We start from the raw sequence: 20,165 nt of genomic DNA on the forward strand, positions 1-20,165 counted from the left end.
TTAGCATTTGCAGTAGCTACTGAGATCATGTTGAGCGATGACATTGAACCGCGTTCTGTTGATGAATGTCGACGTAGAGCTGATTGGTCAAACTGGAAACAAGCAATCCAAGTCGAACTTGATTCACTTGCGAAACGTAAGGTGTTTGGACCTGTAGTTCCTACTCCTCCACATATGAAGCCCGTTGGCTACAAGTGGGTTTTCGTTCGGAAGTGTAATGAGAAGAACGAAATTGTGCGTTACAAAGCTCGTCTTGTAGCACAAGGTTTCTCACAACGCCTCGGGATTGACTATGACGAAACTTACTCACCCGTTATGGATGTGATTACTTTTCGATACCTTATCAGTTTGGTAGTTTCTGAAAAACTGGATATGCAGCTGATGGACGTAGTAACCGCGTATCTCTATGGGGATCTTGATACGGAAATTTATATGAAAGTTCCCGAAGGACTTACATTGACTGGTTCAAATATTTCCAAACCCCGGAACACGCTCTCAATTCGGCTGAGGCGTTCACTATACGGTTTGAAACAATCCGGAAGAATGTGGTATAACCGTTTAAGTGAGTATTTGACTAGTCAGGGATATGTGAATAACGAACTATGCCCTTGTGTGTTCATTAAGAAGTCACATTCCGGATTTGCGATTGTTGCAGTATATGTCGATGACATGAATCTCATCGGAACTCCTGAAGAGCTCGCGAGAACTGCTTCGCACCTGAAGTCGGAATTTGAGATGAAAGATCTAGGTAAGACTCGATACTGTCTCGGTCTCGAGATAGAGCATTGTTCGGATGGAATCCTAGTACATCAATCGAACTACACCCAGAAGGTGTTGCGCCGTTTTAATGAGGATAAAGCGAAGTCTTCGAGTACTCCTATGGTCGTTCGTACGCTAGATGCAAAGCGAGATCCCTTCCGTCCGAAGGAGGATGATGAAGAGATTTTGGAGCCTGAAGTTCCTTATCTAAGTGCGATAGGCGCTTTATTGTACTTAGCTCAATGCACTAGACTCGACATCTCTTTCGCTGTTAATCTTTTGGCAAGATACAGCAATGCACCAACACGCAGACATTGGACTGGCGTGAAAGACATCTTCCGTTACCTTAAGGGTACTACGGATTTGGGCTTATTCTATCCCTACGAATCCTCGAGTGATGCCGCACCCTATGCTCATCGGGTTGATTCTCGCCTTGTTGGTTATGCCGACGCTGGATACTTATCTGATCCGCACAAGGCGCGTTCTCAAACGGGTTATGTCTTTACCGTTGGAGGCACCGCAATATCTTGGAGGTCAACTAAACAGACCTTAGTTGCCACTTCGTCTAACCATGCTGAAATTCTCGCCTTACATGAAGCAACTCGGGAATGCTTTTGGTTGAGAGCAGTAGTGGGCCATATTCGAAGCTCCTGTGATCTTCATCCCGCCGTTAATGCCCCGACGACGATTTTTGAAGACAACGCAGCTTGCATCGAACAGCTCAAGAAGGGTTACATCAAAGGAGACAACACCAAGCATATTGCGCCGAAGTTCTTCTTTACACATAAACAACAAGAGCATCAGAAGATTGAAGTCACGCAAATCCGATCACAAGACAAATCTGGCCGACCTCTTCACCAAATCACTACCGAATGCGACGTTTCAGAAGCTTGTTCATGGAATTGGTATGCGTAAACTTTCTGAGTTGTAACTTTGCTATTTCTCTTTGGAATTATGTCAAACTCAGGGGGAGTATCTTCTAGATACTTGCTTGATCTTAATGTACTCTTTTTCCCTACGATTAGGAGCATTTTTCCCACTGGGTTTTTGCTACCTAACTAGGTTTTAACGAGGCACCCACCTTGGGCTGGTCATATCCCTGATGACGTCCTGTAGATGTTTCTTTTGACTTTGCATTTCTCACGCATTTTTCCTTAGACTATGGATTTTGTCCCTACTTGGGTTTTTGCCATAGCCTTAGGGTTTTTCAGTGAGACTTACTACTTATGCAAGTTCCTACCTTATTGAGAATAAGCGTTGTTCCTTGGAATCAATGCCGATGAGTCGACTTCCTCAACTTCTGCATGATGCTGAATCTACCTTGAGTATTTACCCACTCAAGGGGGAGTGTTGTAAACATTCCTAGTTTAAGTATGATTGTGTAAATCCTAGATAAGATTTGATTCTAGTTATCCTTTCCTATTGCAACTTGTATTACTTGGAGGAGAAGGAATATCTTCTCTCCCTTTACTACTATAAATAAAGGCACAATGTAGGAGGGATAACAACACACACATTCCCCTACAATTCTACAAACACACATCTCTCTCCTCTCTCTCTCTGCCGTCGGCCCTAGTCCCTCTGTCAGATAAAATAGACCACAACAAATTCTTGTTTTCTTTAAATTATTACATTTTTTTCTTTTAATGGATGTCACACTCTATGATTTTAACATCGTTCTTCAAGTGAATGTGACACATCAATCAACATACTATTAAATAGTGAGTTGATTTTTCTAAAATTATTGCAATTTGATTCGTTCAACTTTTACACCCATCAACATCCTCATTCTCCGGAAACCAAACAAAATTCCAAAGTAGAAGTTATATTATTCTAGCTGCAAAAATCTACAACTATCATTTTTCCCAAAAGACTTAAGAATCAACTATATGTTGCAGTCCTAATAGTTTAGGAATGTGATTGTGTAAATCCTATTAAATCTTGGGATATCCTTGTGGGATTCTACCATATCTTATCTTTAGGTATTATCCTATTGGAGTTGTAATCATATTGGAGTATGAAATTTACCTTCCTTACTACTATAAATAGAGACACACCTAAAAGACTTAAAAGCACTGTTCTAAAAATCCCCGCCTAGCGACGCCTAGGCCCCGGCTAGGCGCTAGGCCCCAGCCCACCGCCCCGATTAATGCCTAGGCCCCAGCCCACAGCCTAGACCACCTAGGCACCCGCCTAGCCCGCCTAGGCACCCGCCTAGACCCGTCTAGGTTGCAACTCACTTAGACAGAAAATACACAACTTTCATTTTGCATTTTGTTTTTTTCCAATAAATTGTAAGAGACTTGTTGCATACTTGAATGAACAAACATTATATCCTTATTTCACATGTTTTTATTATGTTCCAATACTTCATGATATATATGCATTCTATTTTGTAGTTTATGATGAAATTATATATATTTCAAGTAGAAGCAGACACTTATTTTATTATTTCATTATTTTATAATAAACCAATTTGTATACTCAAGCCCTGCACCTGAAACTTGACATATGCAAGGTTCATTATTTTATATTCAAGGAAAACTTCAGCCCTTGAATATCTTCACAACTCAAACACAAATTAACTTGTTTTCTTACTTTACAAGAATGCTTATGTGTATTCCATGTAACAAGGATATCAATAATCACATGCTCTATAACATCTACAACACTAATCAAATTGTTAGTAGCCAAAATCATATTATCTTATCAATAATATATAGTATGGATAACACATAACAATCTAATTGAGAAATATTACTTTACCATTTTATTCCATCTCTCTCTACGTGATATTGATGCATAAACCCATTTGATTACCATAGAGCAATTTTGATGGGTAAACTCTCATGCATTTTCTGGGATTTGTCTCTCTTATTTTACAACATTCTCAAGGGAAGTAAATGGAGATTTTCAATGGTTTAGTGGAGTGCTTCTCATGGCAATGATCTCAAAATGTAAATGCATAAACAACACGAGATTTAAGTGGTTCGCCAAATCGACTACATCCACTGGGGTTTGCTTTCATTGTATTTCGCTATATATGTGAAACTTACAAATACAATGAAAGATGGCTTAAAGCCTTAATAGTATATAAAAGAAAGATAAAGAGGTACTATGAAAGGGAGGATGACTTTTTGTTAGAGTTGTTCTTTTTCTTTTTCTTCTTCTTCCTCTCTTTTCTCCATGTTCCTTCCGTTGGTTCTTGCTCCTTCCTTTATAAGGATTGAATAACATCTTCCTTCCCATCTAGTTTGAGAAGAAAGCTTCCAAGTATGCCAATCTAAAGAAACCAAGTATTGTGCTAATCATTACCATGAGATGTGTTCCAATAACAAGGCAGCAAGTGTTGTCCTAATCATTAAGAAAGAAATGTGTTCCAATGGAAAACAACAAGTGTTAAGTTAATCATGAACTAATGAATATCATGCAAGATGTTCCTTGCATCAAAGGCCACGCAAAATGTTCTAACCACAATAATTTGTCATCTTCCTCTATTTAGGGTGGTGAATATCATCATAATGATTAAGATTCTTATAGATTGATGAGCAAGCACTTTTAATACCTCAAAGTGTTGCCACCTAAATGCACATAGACTAACATACACAAGCTATAGACTCCACATCTTCACCCTAATTATTAGCTTTTGTTAATTACAAACTTCCACATCATTCTTTGGAGAAAAATCAAGCTAACTGTAGTAGAAAATTCCCACCTCTCAGAGCTTAACTCCCCAACCCTTTTACATTCACTAATTAAGGATCAAAAGGGTTAGCAAGGGTAACTTAGTTGCTATTGGCACGAAAAGGATAAGTAGAAACCGTAACAAATCAAACTAATGCATATATACATATAAGATACACAGTTATTGGACAAAGTTACAAAATTATGACGAGGATGCCAAAAAAAAATAGAAGCCTCTCTAGTAGGAGACATTTGAGTATAAAAGTACTAGTTAGGCACAAAAATATATTTTTGTAGTGAAAGAATCCCTACTAACTTACATGTCAAAAATACAAGTTCTTGTACTTATAATATGTAAAAAGGAAATTCAAAAAAGTCATTACATTTGAAATAGATATAAGTACTTACACACATTTATATAACCATTTTTTTTTTAAATACGAGGTATTACACCTTTGTTGTTAATCTATTGCTAAAGATGTAGCATTGGGCCTTCACGCAACCACTGAATTGGTATTAAAGACATTTTTTTTGTTACCCTGAAGGTACTACGGATTTGGGATAATCCTATCGCATCTCGAGCAGATTCACCCCCTCCCCCCCCTCGAATCCTTGAAATGATGTTTTCCTTGTTTATTATGCTGACACCAGTCACTGGTCAAACTCGCACAAGGCACATTCCCAAATGGTTATGTCTTTATAGTTCCAAGACTCACCCTCACTATGCCACACACGAGACATGATTAAGAGCACTTGTTGAGTATATTTGAAGTACCTGTTATTTTCATCCATCATTGAGTCCCAACGACGATCTATGAAGATTATGTCGCACGTATTGACCAGTCCATGTCATGATACATCAATGAAGGCTACAACAAGACATATTGCGCTCTACATCACCTCAGACAACCTTGTTGACCTCTTCATAATGTCACTGCTGAAGTCTACCTTCCAAGCTTGCCCAAGGAATTAGGATGCGTAACTATCTCTTATGCAATGCTTGTAGTCTCATTTGGAAGTTTTGTCAAACTCATGGGGAGTATTTATATGTATACTTACTTGATCTTAATGTACTTTTTTTCCTACGATTAGGAGCATTTTTCCCACTGAGTTTTTGCTACCTAACTAGGTTTTAACGAGACACCCATTCTAGATTGATCATACCCTTGTGAGCTTACTATTTGTGTTCAGAAAATGTGTAGTTTTGACTTTATGCAACTTCTCATTTTATCTCTTTAGTCTATGAGTTTTTATCCTACCTTGAGTTTTACCATAGCAAGGTTTTGTATTTTACTTTTTTATGCATTCTTTCGTTGATTGGAGACTCGCATTTGCTTATTGTGCCGACGACTTCCTCAACTGAACTTACTTCATTGCTGAAGCTCTAATGCGTCGTTTACTTGAGTATATAGACACTCAAGGAGGAGTGTTGCCATTCTAATGATTTAAGAAAGTAATCGTGTAAATCCTATTAAATCTTGGAATATTCTTATGAGATTTTACCATATTTTTTTTATAAATATTATTCTATTAGAATTATAATCATATTCAAATAAGAAATTTACCTTTCATACTATTATAAATAAAGGTACAATAAAATGGGGAAAACACACATCAAATTCATCTAATTTTATCCATGCTTGCCGCGCGCTCTCTCTGTTTAACCATTAAATAGGCCCTACAACACTATATGATTTTTGTTCTATTTTAAGTCTTATGTCAGTTCTGTCTTATCTTTATGTCTCTCTCTCTACGATCGCACAAGTGCAAAACGACTTATTGACTTACCTATTATTTATTGTTTTGGTCAACACCTAATTCCACAGCGGAAAATTCCTTTGTCTGCAGGTTGTGTTTTTTTTTTGACAAACGTCTGAAGGTTTGTTTTTCTTGCAGGCGGACTTGTATTGTTCGTGCAGGATCTGTAGGGGCAAAAGGATTGGGAGGCATGGTTAAGTTCTCACCTCCTTCCAACATTTGAGCCACCACTTTAAAGGATGGACGATCCAGATCCGCTGGGATACATTGGATGCACCAGAGATTGGGTGATGCCACTTAAGAAGATGGTAAAAATAGTTAGAATTTATAAATTGATACACACCAATTTCTTTGTTTAGATTTATAAAAAGAGAAATTTAAAATTTTGTTAGGAAAAATAAGTTGAAATTTAAGAGCTCTAATTCATAAGTTTAAATTTCATGTAAATATGTGTCATTTCTAAATTTATATGAGTGAGAGCTTAAAACTAAAAAAAGTTCTGTATTCAAATTTCTTTGTTCTTTTAGGTTAATCAAACAAGAAAATTCAACAAATTCTAAAAAATAAAATTTCATTTTGAAATTCCTTTATAATATTATATTTCTTCGCACAGACAAAATGTAACGTTACCTTTACCTATAACTCCGTTTTTCATATTACCCCTAAAACAATTTTTTCATATTTCAATTTTACCCTAAAATTTTAATTTAATTTCACAATTACCACTGGTTTGTCTTTTTGACAATGTCCTACGAGTGTCCCTAAAGCGTCTGTCAGTCAAAGTCAACAACACGCGATGTGGAGTGTTGGACAAGTGTCCAAGAGTGTCTGAGAAGTCTCGTGTTTGTTTTTGTGTCTAATACGTAACACAAACTAGTGTATTGAAGTGTCGTGTGCAACTAAGAACATAACTAAAGCAGTATGGTGCTTTCTTTGAAGTTGCATTGCTCGTCTCTCATCTGTCGTTGTAGGAATCATTATCAATTAGGCTTAAGCTGTGTCATGTGTGGTTCCATTCGAGTGTCCCTAAAGCGTCTGTCAGTCAAAGTCAACAACACGTGATGTGGAGTGTTGGACAAGTGTCCAAGAGTGTCTGAGAAGTCTCGTGTTTGTTTTTGTGTCTAATACGTAACACAAGCTAGTGTATTGAAGTGTCGTGTGCAACTAAGAACATAACTAAAGCAGTATGGTGCTTTCTTTGAAGTTGCATTGCTCGTCTCTCATCTGTCGTTGTAGGAATCATTATCAATTAGGCTTAAGCTGTGTCATGTGTGGTTCCATTCGAGTGTCCCTAAAGCATCTGTCAGTCAAAGTCAACAACACGCGATGTGGAGTGTTGGACAAGTGTCCAAGAGTGTTTGAGAAGTCTCGTGTTTGTTTTTGTGTCTAATACGTAACACAAGCTAGTGTATTGAAGTGTCGTGTGCAACAAAGAACATAACTAAAGCAGTGTCATGTGTGATTCCATTCGAGTGTCCCTAAAGCGTCTATCAGTCAAAGTCAACAACACGCGATGTGGAGTGTTGGACAAGTGTCCAAGAGTGGCTGAGAAGTCTCGTGTTTGTTTTTATGTCTAATACATAACACAAGCTAGTGTATTGAAGTGTCGTGTGCAACTAAGAACATAACTAAAGCAATATGGTGCTTTCTTTGAAGTTGCATTGCTCGTCTCTCATCTGTCGTTGTAGGAATCATTATCAATTAGGCTTAAGCTGTGTCATGTGTGGTTCCATTCGCTCAGAAATTCTTCAATTAACCCTAAAGACCATGGCAGTCATGGAAGCCTAATATACCAGCACTGCAGGCGAACTTGTATTCGTTCGTGCAAGACCTGTAGAGGCACAAGAATTGGGAGGCATGGTTAAGTTCTCTCCTTCCAACATCTGAACGTCCACCTTAATGGATGGGCTATCTAGATCCACTGGGTTCCATCTGATGCACTGGAGATGAGTGATGCCACTCAAGATGAATTAAAATTCTAAAAAAGATAGTTATAAGAGCATCTCCTAAGTATGTAATATGTAAAATGCTACCCACTTGGGCATTCAACGTGGTAATTTTTTATTCATTTGTCTTATGTTGCTTTTAGTTGTCTTTGCTTTGCTTTGATTTTTTTTTTTTTTGACAAACAATAGTGTTAGTGAGTTATCTTGTTAAGTTGTTAGGAGGAGAAAATCGATGAAGATCAAATCCATATTAGAGTGCATATCCATCATTACTTTCCTCCACTTATTTTAATAAGTAGAACACATTGGATCTTTCTGCTAATTATAATTCAATGAAATCTTAATAGGTCAAATATAAAGTTTGTACTTTGAATCTTAACTTGGTCACTTGATGTGATAAATATAATTCATCAAATCTTGATAATATAATACATGTTTACTGTCATGCAAAAGAAAAAAAAAATCTTTGTCAATTACTAATTTTTTTGATAAATTGATGTCTTGCTATATTAATATAATTTAGGTGGTCCCAAGGTTGTTAATGTACGTTTTAGGCAAGCACAACGCAGAGAAAATTCAAAGTTCTCAATTCTCTAGGCATAAAAAAACACCTAACTAAACCGGCATCCTATTCGGTGTTCAAAGTTTGGTTGAGAAGTCAAATCTCGCACAAACATACAAAATTGCTACATAAATACTATCTCTTAGCAGCCTCTAACAATGACTCACGTGTAATCATCATTTCTCTTGGCACTGAGAAGGAAACATTCGAGGGGAATCATGTGATGATATAGTTGAACTATGTCTAATTTTAGCACCAATAATTTGAATGATATTTTTTTTGTTTCTACATCACCCATTTACGTGACTAATGTTGTAACACTCTTTTAAGTGACTAATGTGTAAAGATATATAATTAGACGAAACAATAAATTTACTTATAGAGGTCAATAATGTCGTAGACAAAACAAGATATAGCTTTTAGATGAAACGAAAAATTTGCTCCTGGGTCCAATGTAGAACTCATATTAGTGAAAGGCTGACTGTGCCACGTGTGCTTTGGCAAGTGGCTGAATTATTTGCCTTGTACTAGTCATCAAATTCGAGTCCATTAGAAATTGAGTTATTTATTTGATAAAAAGAAGAAATTGACAGATTTTTTTTTTATTGACATGCATACTTTATGGGGTCAATAATGATGGTCGTGCAGGTCAATGGTAAGAGCCCACTTCACTTGGACTACTTTGTTTTGAGTGAAAGACCAACTTTTAGACATTGGAGCTAAACCTCATGGCAAAGCTAGAGAAGAACTACGATCTAGACTGAGAACAAAATTCAATGGTTTCCTTTTTTTTTTTATTATTTATTATTATTCTTTTAATTATAAGCGATATTCTATGGTAATCTACAATAAAAAAAGAGAAAAGTTTACACTCGAGGTGCAGTGGGTTAAAAAAAAAAAATCTTAATTACCAGAACAATCCAACACTTGTCAGTAGTTTCATTTTCAGTAGTTTATTTATTTCCTCATATATATCGATGTGTAATTAACAATATCTTATTTGATTTTGGTTGAGGTACTGATTAAACTTGAAATGTATTTCAACATTTTGGAAGAGATGTGACTTGACCAATCTCTCTAGTTGGTAATGTAACTCATCCTAAAGTGATTATTGTTCAAGAAAAAGTGAATTCTCATTAATAATTTATCATTCTAATCTCACAAAGTCGTAGAATTATTGCTCTCAGTATCTAAAAGTACTGATAAAAAAAAAGTTACAAAACATATCGATTTGAATGGGAAACTAAGAACCTAGAAACTTTGAAGAATCATAACTAAGCAAGCATGACAACAATCTCTATTGACGCTAGTTAAGAACCGTGGTGTAAAAACTTGAGAAAAGATTTTTGCATAAAAGATTTGTGGAAAAGTGATGCATATATGGTACTTAGGTACAATATACATAAGTGTACGCACATATCTATCTATACAAGTAGATATGTTACTCTAATTCAGCAATAGCTTCTAACTGAATGTTTAGATTTCTTGCAGGTGTAGTTGCATTTGTTCGTGCAGGACCTGTAGATGCAAAAGGATTGGGAGGCATGGTTAAGTTTTCTCCTCCTTCCAGCATTTGAACAACTTCTTTCATGGAAGGACGACCCGCTGGGTGCCACTGGATGCACCAGAGCCCTACAATTGCGAGTTTCTTTGGAGTTTTACCATCTCCTTCCTCCCCAAGATGGACCCGTATGTCGTCTCCTTCTTCTAGAAGATTATAGATCCATTCTGGATAGTAAATTTCAGTTGGGATTGCTGAGGTTGAATCAATATTCTTCCTTCCCCCTACCTTCTCAAGCAGCAGCATTCCAAAACTATAGACGTCCGACTTATAGGACACATTTCCAAAGTTCCTGGAGAACACTTCAGGTGCAATGTAGCCCATAGTCCCTCTAGCTGTAGTCATGGACACTATGCTTTGATCCTTAGAACACAACTTGGCCAAACCAAAATCAGAAATTTTTGGAGTGAAATTGTCGTCTAATAAAACATTATGAGGCTTGATGTCGAAATGGAGGATTCGTTGCTCACATTCCTGATGAAGATAATAAATTCCCTTGGCTACAGCAAGAGCAATATCTTGCAACTTGTCCCAACCAAGGAAACGATTGTTATTGTCTGCCGATGAAATGAAATCGTGCAGTGAACCATTGGCGAAGAACTCATAAACGAGAGCTCTGTTACCCATCAACACAGAAACCAACCAAACGAACCACGTTGACATGGTGGATACTTCCCATCATTCCAACTTCCTTTATGAAATCTTCCCCATTTCCGTTGGAACTATTGAGAACTTTTACAGCAACGAAGCATTCAGAAGAAAGTTTTCCTTTGAAAACCGTTCCATAGGCTCCTTGGCCTAACTTGTCCTGGAATTGGTTTGTGATCCTCTTAATATCTGCATAGGAATACCTGCTTGGTTTGTGAGCTTTGTAATCTTCTAAAAACGTTTCAATCTTCAATTGACTCTCCTTTTCTTTTCGATTAGACCTATAGACACGATAGGCTGCAACGACCAGTAGTAATACAACAAATGATCCCAGGGTTGTACCTGCAAATCAAACAAATCCTTGAGTAAATAATAGTATTCCCGACGGTCCAGCTAGACATGAAATAAAATAAAAAACAGTCAGACTACTCACCTACGGCTGCAAATTTCCTTGTTACACCTGAAAAAAGCATTGACAAATTTAGTAATAGTGATGATCTACTGCTCGGACAAATTTAGTAATAGAAGAAAACAAATTACTCTTTGCCTGGTCATTTGAAATTCATATCAAATGCGTTGCATCTAGTTATTTGAAATATGTTCAATCGGATGCTTACTAGATAAGTAAGCAGCAAGTGCAATAATATAGCAGAACACATTGAATTTCAGTGTTGGTGTGGTTGTACTTGATTCTGCACTTGTTGCCCTCTGCCTCACACTCTGTACAATTTGGTTTCTTCCATTTCAAATTAGGACCCTCACTACCATAAAAGTAGGCATCTGGAATCGACAAAACATCGTACATCTTTGTACACGACTCTAGGTCCGGATAGTCCATAGTTTCGCTGGAAGATTCAATGGCATAAACTGAGTAGCCAGGGCCACTAATGCAGGGGACTTTAGCACCGTTTAACTCTCTTTCAGCAGGGCAGTGGAATAAGGTAGCGTTGGAAGGCATGGATTCTTGGAGGTAGAATTGAGAGGCTGGCAATGAGATGTTGATGTTATCAACTTCTAAAGGCTTTAACAGCAGGCAATTACGCGGTTGATAGACTTGGACTTCCTGATGCTTGTAATCTATGCGTTTCACCAAGAATTTCACCACTACCACTCGGTGCTCCTGTCCGTAGTCACCCTCATTCGCATGGCAATCAGATGTCGGACTACAGGGATGTCCACGGCGATACAGAATATGGATGGCCTCGCCATGATCCCCGCATTGGGATTTTTCACAAGCATAGGCATTCTGGGTCGACAGCCGGCACTCCATGATCACGTCGAATCCTTATGAAAATGAATCCAGAACAAAATCGCGCTAAAGCTAGGGCGTCACCCGTAAGTGGCGCGCTGTGTGGCCTGAGCACAGTGATAAGTGAGCAAGGGTCGCTGTATCTCCATCGGCACCCGGATGCAGTGTTAAATGAGCAAGGGGGCCATAGATACTTCTTTTCGAACGACTCCACTCAAAGTTGTTTGGGAGCATATGCTCCTATCAACTTTACCCGGGACACACAAAAGAAGTACTTTGATCCTATTAGACGGGGGAGGGTGAAGAAGCTAGGACAGAAGGGTAGAGTTCAAGAGAGCAAAATGCGTTTAGGAACGTGGAATATAGGAACCTTAACGGGAAAATCTATGGAAGTAGTGGAAGTTATGGTGAGGAGAAGGATAAATATTATGTGCCTACAAGAAACTAAGTGGGTTGGTAGTAAGGCAAAGGATCTAGAAAACTCAGGGTTTAAACTTTGGTATTCGGGCACAAATAGAACGAGAAACGGTGTTGGCATCATCGTGGACAAGACCTTGGTACAAGATGTTGTAGATGTCAAGAGGGTAGGAGATAGAATCATGGCAATCAAGATTGTAATAGGACAAGAACTTATCAATGTGATTAGTGCGTACGCACCTCAAGTAGGGTTGGATACGAGTTCGAAGGAGAAATTTTGGGAAGATCTTGGAGACTTGGTGCAAGGAATTGCTCAGACGGAGAAGTTATTTATAGGAGGAGATTTAAATGGACACGTGGGCAGGGAGACATGCAACTATGGAGGTTTTCATGGTGGCCATGGTTTTGGGGAGAGAAACGAGGATGGGGAAGCTATCTTGGATTTTGCAATGGCATATGATCTCTTCTTAGCCAACACCTTCTTTAAGAAGAGAGAAGAACATGTGATCACCTACAAGAGTGGGTCGTCAAAAACACAAATAGATTTTCTTCTAATGAGGAAAGGGGATCGTATAACTTGTAAGGATTGCAAAGTTATACCAGGAGAGAGCGTGGCTAATCAACATCGCTTGTTGGTGATGGATGTACATATCAAAAGAGTAAGACAAAAGAACAAGACTTGGAAGTGCCCAAGGACTAGATGGTGGAATCTAAAAGAAGAAAAACAAGTCATTTTCAAAGAGAAGGTAATCACCCAATGTGTGTGGGATAGAGAGGGGGAAGCTAGCCAAATGTGGGATTCCATGGCTAGTTGTATCCGAAAAGTAGCAAAAGAGGTATTAGGAGAGTCCAAGGGCTTTGCCCCACACCAAAAGGAATCTTGGTGGTGGAATGAGGAGGTACAAACAAAGGTGAAGGCTAAGAAGGAATGTTGTAAAGCCTTATACAAGGAGAGGACCGATGAAAATGGTGAAAAGTATAGAAAAGCGAAGCAAGAGGCGAAAAAAGCTGTCAGAGAAGCTAAGTTAGCGGCTTACGACGATATGTATAAACGACTAGATACCAAAGAAGGAGAGTTGGATATCTATAAACTATCTAGAGCAAGGGAAAAGAAGACAAGGGACCTAAACCAAGTGAGGTGCATCAAGGATGAGGATGGAAAGGTTCTTGCTACAGAGAACGCGGTTAAAGACAGATGGAGAGGTTATTTTCATAACCTTTTCAATGAAGGACATGAAATGAGTGATTCTTTAGGGGAGTTGAGTAACTCAGAAGAGGGTAGAAACTACTCTTTTTATCGTCGAATCCGGAAGGAAGAAGTGGTTGTAGCTTTGAAGAAGATGAAGCATAAAAAAGCAATAGGCCCAGACAATATACCAATCGAAGTGTGGAAACTTTTGGGAGAGACAGGTATAACATGGCTCACTGACCTTTTCAATAGGATTTTGAAAACGAAGAAGATGCCAAATGAGTGGCGAACGAGCACTTTGGTGCCTATCTACAAGAACAAGGGCGACGTACAAAATTGCATGAACTATAGGGGTATTAAGCTAATGAGTCATACAATGAAGCTCTGGGAGAGAGTCATTGAGCATAGATTGAGGCAAGAGACACGGGTTTCGGACAACCAATTCGGGTTCATGCCAGGGCGCTCAACCATGGAGGCAATCTATCTCTTACGAAGATTGATGGAAAGATATAGAGATGGGAAAAAGGATTTACACATGGTCTTTATAGATTTGGAAAAAGCGTATGATAGGGTCCCAAGAGACATTCTTTGGAGGATTTTAGAGAAGAAAGGAGTACGAGTAGCATATATCCAAGCTATAAAGGATATGTATGAAGGAGCAAAGACTGCCGTAAGAACTCATGAAGGACAAACCGAAAGCTTTCCCATAACTGTAGGATTACATCAAGGCTCATCCTTAAGTCCTTACCTTTTTGCGTTGGTAATGGATGAGTTAACAGGACATATTCAAGATGATATTCCTTGGTGTATGCTTTTCGCAGACGATATAGTGTTGATAGATGAAACTCAGGAAGGGGTAAATGCAAAGCTTAACCTTTGGAGAGAAGTGTTGGAATCTAAAGGTCTTCGCCTAAGCCGATCAAAGACAGAATATATGGAGTGCAAGTTCAGTGCAAATGGAGGCCAAAACGAGTTAGGGGTGAGGATCGGAGATCAAGAAATACCAAAAAGCGACCGTTTTCGTTACCTAGGATCTATCTTGCAAAAGAACGGAGAATTAGATGGAGATCTCAACCATAGAATACAAGCTGGATGGATGAAGTGGAAGAGTGCATCCGGCGTGTTGTGTGACCGCCGTATGCCATTGAAGCTCAAGGGAAAATTTTATAGGACGGCAATAAGGCCGGCGATGCTGTATGGCACAGAATGTTGGGCGGTGAAACATCAACACGTACACAAAATGGGTGTAGCGGAGATGAGGATGCTTCGTTGGATGTGTGGGCACACGAGAAAGGATAAGATTAGGAATGAGGATATCCGGGGTAAAGTAGGAGTAGCCGAAATTGAAGGAAAGATGAGAGAAAATCGGTTACGGTGGTTTGGACATGTGCAAAGAAGGCCTACTGACGCTCCGATTAGAAGATGCGACTATGGGACAGAGGTTCAGGGCCGAAGGGGTAGAGGAAGACCTAGGAAAACTTTGGAAGAGACTCTAAGAAAAGACTTAGAGTACTTGGATCTAACGAAGGACATGACACAGGATCGAGCACAATGGCGTTCTAAGATTCATATAGCCGATCCCACTCAGTGACTTGGATTTTCCAAGTCTCCAACCGAGAAGTTTTCCTCACTCGGGAAATTAAGGGAACACTACCCCAACCTACATGCTCCACTCAGAAAGCTTCAACATACAAGCTTCAACAAAAGAAAATTCAAAGAACTTAGCGAAGAAGGCTTTGGTGTATTTAACACAATACGTTGAAATGAAGGAAAGCTTATTTATTGATATCCCCGATCAGCTACAAATATGTACATATACATGAGTCAAAATAAACACACAAGACGGAGCCTTCACAAAGGTTGCTTAGGAGAAGTCTCAGCAGTCGGTAGAGCCCCAGAAAGAGAAGGCACCGGAGGGGGATCATTTGGAGCCTCAGTACTGGACAAAACCCTAGAAGGAGGAGGCATCAGAGGTTGATCATTCGGAGCTTCATTACGCGGTACAGCCCCAGAAGACGAAGGCAATAAATGCCTTTGGAACAAACCCACAAATCTCTGATGATCAAGTAAAACCTGACCATCAGTTTCCTTCATCTGGTCAAGCTTCCTCTTCATGTTTGTAGCATAGTCATGTGCGAGCCGGTGCAACTGTTTATTCTCATGCTTGAGCCCTCTAATCTCCTGTTTGAGACTCATCACTTCAGCCGCCAGGGATTCAACTTGGCGGGTTCGAGCAAATAGGCGTTGGGCCATATTAGACACAGAACCTGCACACTGAACACTGAGAGCCAGCGAATCCTTAACAGCTAACTCATCAGACCGTTTGGAAAGTAGTCTGTTATCTTTGGGAGTGAGAAGGTTCCTGGCCACCACCGCAGCGGTCATATCATTCTTCATCACGGAATCCCCAACGGTAAGAGGACCAGTAGGGGAGACGAAGGATGGGCGCCATATGTTGTCTGGAGAAGGCGGGGCTGCCTCTTCAACAAGGTTCAAGTCAAAACGACGGTCGGAGGGGCCAGACATTTTCAAAGGTGTTGAAGAGAGAAGAGGTCGGACAAATCAAGATCTTAGAAGTGCAAGAATGAAGCTTCTACTGGTGGAGATTCAAGTATGCTTTGGAACTTAATGTCAGCCTCTATAAAAATTTGCACTCGACGGAGCTTCAGACATCGAAGAGGCGCCTGCTCAGAAATCGAAGAGGCGTTTGCTTTCTCAAAAGCTGGGCTGCTTAGAGATCACGAGGGTTGATCTCAGAAATCGAAGAGGCATTTGCTTTCTCAAAAGTTGGGCTGCTCAAAGACCACGAAGGCCGATCTCAGAAATCGAAGAGGCGCTCGCTTTCTCAAAAGCTGGGCTCCCTAGAGACCACGAGGGCCGATCTCAGAAATCGAAGAGGCACCTACTTTTCCAGCCTTGTCAGCACCCGTCACACGCACACTCAGCTTTGCAGAAATTATGGGCATTCTGTCGAAGACTTCTGGGGAAGTAGAAAACACATGAATCTTACTGTTCAATCACCCACTTCCCACACGCAACAATAGCTCATGGGTACCACAGATAACTTTGCCAAAGTTCTCTGCCAAAGTTGAGCACGTGAAGCTTGCAGCTCCCACTACATCGCTCTGACCAAGAAGGGTAAAAGAATAGCAAAGAAACAGCACTAACAAAGTTTAGACCCATAAATTTTGAAGGTCTAGCTACCATATTATTACCCACAAGGGTAAAGGAACAGTACCACTGCTGGATAATTGGAAAGTCCCTTTGTGTCAACCTCTGTGCTTCGTGGCAAGGTAGACTAGCAAACATGCCCAACCTTTACTCACATTCGAGAAAACACTCCCAATAAGATTGCTTGCTCCAAAATCGAAGAGGCACCGTCCTCCGAATCTCGAGAGCCAGACTCCCAACATGACTACTTTCTTAAAAATCGAAGAGAGGGTAAAGGAACAGTACCATTGCTGGATAATTGGAAAGTCTCTGTGTGTCAACCTTTGTGCTTCGTGGCAAGGTAGACTAGCAAACATGCCCAACCTTTACTCACATTCGAGAAAACACTCCCAACAAGATTGCTTGCTCCAAAATCGAAGAGGCACCGCCCTTCGAATCTCGAGAGCCAGACTCCCAACGTGATTACTTTCTCAAAAATCGAAGAGACACTGCTCCCCGAATCTTCGAGAGCCAGACCCCCAGCATGATTGCTTTCTCAAAAATCGATGAGGCATCGTTCTCCGAATCAATCGAAGAGGCGCTCGCTTTCTCAAAAGCTGGGCTGCTCAGAGACCACGAGGGCCGATCTCAGAAATCGAAGAGGCACCTACTTTTCTAGCCTTGTCAGCACCTGTCACACGCACACTCAGCTTTGCAGAAATTATGGGCATTCTGTCGAAGACTTCTGGTGAAGTAGAAAGCACATGAATCTTACTGTTCAATCACCCACTTCCCACACGCAACAATAGCTCATGGGTACCACAGATAACTTTGCCAAAGTTCTCTGCCAAAGTTGAGCACGTGAAGCTTGCAGCTCCCACTACATCGCTCTGACCAAGAAAGGTAAAAGAATAGCAAAGAAACAGCACTAACAAAGTTTAGACACATAAATGTTGAAGGTCTAGCTACCATATTATTACCCACAAGGGTAAAGGAACAGTACCACTGCTGGATAATTGGAAAGTCCTTGTGTGTCAACCTCTGTGCTTCGTGGCAAGGTAGACTAGCAAACATGCCCAACCTTTACTCACTTTCGAGAAAACACTCCCAACAAGATTGCTTGCTCCAAAATCGAAGAGGCACCGTCCTCCGAATCTCGAGAGCCAGACTCCCAACATGACTACTTTCTCAAAAGCGAAGAGAGGGTAAAGGAACAGTACCATTGCAACTGGCAGCTCCCACTACCGTGCTATGACCAAGCAGGGTAAAGGAATAGCATTACTACTTGTTGTTAGGGAGACTCCTATATATGTCGACCTCCATCCCCAACGGACAGGCAGACCTGCAAAAATGCTCAACCCTTCATCATATCTGAGAGGGCACTCCCAACGAAGCCTTTCGAAATATTCAGCTTTCTTTCCCCCCGATAATACCTCTGCAAACAAGCTATACTAGAGCAAGAATATCTCATATCATCAGGGTTAAAAGCAAGAGTATCTCATATCATGCTTTTTCCCTGTCTTTTCCTTTGGCCTTGTTTTTACCTGCAAGACAAGGAGAAAGAGAGCAATCAGTCAGCACTTGGAATCAAGCTTCCAGCCAGGAACTGACTGCCTGGAACCCCTTACCTGATTACTTACCTGGCATTGCTCTCGAGTACTCATCTTCAACATCTTATGTTTCCAGGGAAGATTCTGCATCTGCTTGAGGAACAGATAGGGCAAGTGCGAAGGATACAAGGAAGCATGTGGAGACAAGCGTAACAGCACACGTGCCGATACACCATTACTCTATCAAAAGCAAAAGTATCCCATATCAGTAGGGTGGAACGTACTCTAGATTTGATGGACTTGTTTTGACCCTCAAATTCTTCAGTCGGCCTTATACTCTGGAGGAAACCAGAAAACCCTCCAGCTCAGTTCAAGAATAAGCCTGTGGAAAGTTACTTCTTCAAAAGCAAAAGTATCTCATATCATCTCTTCTCATTTTTCTTCTCTTTATCCTTCATGCTGCTGCAAGATGGGGAGAAGGTGAACAATCAGTCGGAGCTCTGATTGCTTACCTTGTCTGTCACCTCTTTCAGCAGACCCCCTAGCTCGGCGACTTGGGGGACTCCTACTACATGGTTTGTATCGCGCTTGACCAAGCCTGAGACTACAAGTAAGCTTCAAGTGAAATTGATACATTACCTTGTGCATCTCCACCAGTTAAAGATACCACCCCTGGATGGAGGAAGAGTACTTTCAGAGAAGATGCCACATCTACCTATGAGACAGATAAGGCAAGTCAAGACGACACCACACTCCGATACTTAGAAGTTTCGTGATTACGAGATCATTCTCCCACAATATTTCCTAATGTCATTTGTACAAAATCATTCACTTGTACTCACTAAAGGAGAGCTTGAACCTATGTACTTGTGTAAACCCTTCACAATTAATGAGAACTCTTCTATTCTGTGGACGTAGCCAATCTGGGTGAACCACGTACATCTTGTGTTTGCTTTCCTATCTCTATCCATTTATATACTTATCCACACTAATGACCGGAGCAATCTAGCGAAGATCACAAAAAGCGACCGTTTTCGCTACCTAGGATCTATCTTGCAAGAGAACGGAGAATTAGATGGAGATCTCAACCATAGAATACGAGCTGGATGGATGAAGTGTAAGAGTGCATCCGGCGTGTTGTGTGACCGTCGTAGGCCACTGAAGCTCAAGGGAAAATTTTATAGGACGGCAATAAGGCCAGCGATGTTGTATGGCACAGAATGTTGGGCGGTGAAGCATCAACACGTACACAAAATGGGTGTAGCGGAGATGAGGATGCTTCGTGGGATGTGTGGGCACACGAGAAAGGATAAGATTGGGAATGAGGATATCCGAGGTAAAGTAGGAGTAGCCGAAATTGTAGGAAAGATGAGAGAAAATCGGCTCCGATGATTTGGACATGTGCAAAGAAGGCCGACTGACGCTCCGGTTCGAAGATGTGACTACGGGACAGAGGTTCAGGGCCAAAGGGGTAGAGGAAGACCTAGGAAAACTTTGGAAGAGACTCTAAGAAAAGACTTAGAGTACTTGGATCTAACGGAGGACATGACACAAAACCGAGCGCAATGGCGTTCTAGGATTCATATAGCCGACCCCACTTAGTGGGAAAAGGCTTTGTTGTTGTTGTTGTATAGGCATTCTGGGTTGCTCCGAGCAACGTTAACAAAGTCATTGAGAACATGCGCACCCAAG

At 40.4% G+C, this 20,165-nt stretch overlaps 3 protein-coding genes and 1 pseudogene across 6 annotated transcripts in view; 2 read left to right on the plus strand and 2 right to left on the minus strand.

Annotated features, from left to right (window-relative positions):
- Positions 1-20,165, minus strand: part of LOC126585284 (rust resistance kinase Lr10-like) — a 139,382-nt pseudogene that overhangs the window by 44,659 nt on the left and 74,558 nt on the right.
- The window catches only part of LOC126585292 (rust resistance kinase Lr10-like), a 65,423-nt gene that overhangs the window by 44,659 nt on the left and 599 nt on the right, over positions 1-20,165 (minus strand). The window lies entirely within an intron of this gene.
- The window catches only part of LOC126585224 (LEAF RUST 10 DISEASE-RESISTANCE LOCUS RECEPTOR-LIKE PROTEIN KINASE-like 2.1), a 142,409-nt gene that overhangs the window by 41,697 nt on the left and 80,547 nt on the right, over positions 1-20,165 (plus strand). The window lies entirely within an intron of this gene.
- LOC126585390 (uncharacterized) overlaps positions 1-20,165 on the plus strand; it is a 76,588-nt gene that overhangs the window by 31,041 nt on the left and 25,382 nt on the right. The gene's annotated exons all lie outside the window — the stretch shown is intronic.

Source organism: Malus sylvestris, chromosome 2, assembly GCF_916048215.2.
Source record: "Malus sylvestris chromosome 2, drMalSylv7.2, whole genome shotgun sequence".
NCBI classification, from domain to species: Eukaryota; Viridiplantae; Streptophyta; class Magnoliopsida; order Rosales; family Rosaceae; genus Malus; species Malus sylvestris.